The sequence below is a fragment of the Lolium rigidum genome, chromosome 4 (genome assembly GCF_022539505.1).
Source record: "Lolium rigidum isolate FL_2022 chromosome 4, APGP_CSIRO_Lrig_0.1, whole genome shotgun sequence".
Classification (NCBI taxonomy): domain Eukaryota; kingdom Viridiplantae; phylum Streptophyta; class Magnoliopsida; order Poales; family Poaceae; genus Lolium; species Lolium rigidum.
Window position 1 is genome coordinate 224,616,286 of NC_061511.1, and position 607 is coordinate 224,616,892.

Below are 607 nucleotides of genomic sequence, written 5' to 3' on the forward strand. Positions count from 1 at the left end.
GTGGATGGAAAATAGACTCAGTAGCACGAGAATAGCTTCTAGTATTGCTGCTGACTGCTAATCATCTTCTACGAATTGGTACAACACCGCGTTTGCTTCCCTTGGAAAAGAATAGTACCTGAGAATTGAAATCCCTCAATGGACGCAGCAACAGAAGAACAGCGGCTCAGGCACGAACGAGGCGGAGATGCAATCAGTACTAATTCCGGCGACGGTGGCAACCTGAGACTCGAACCCTAGGCGGCGGTGCGACCTGGATGGTGGCGTGCTAGTTTTGTACAGGAACGGCTCGAACCAGGGCGTTTTATTTCCTCTTTCCTTCTCTTAGCCTTATCTGGACTTACATGGTTTTATTTTTCTTTCTTAATTCCCAAATTTATCCAGTCGCTGGAATTACATGACCAACGATCCAAAATAAACCCAACTTAGGTCAGCCCTCTCCCGGATTATATAAAAATAATTTGCTCTTAAAATCTGGGTTATTACACCTCGCCACCTCGCCGCCCCTTCCCATCGTCGCCGTTCACCCGCTCCCGCCACCACTGCTACCTCCATCCCCACCACGCTCCCACCTTGCACGCGAGGTGTTCGGCTATTTGCCAAGGCG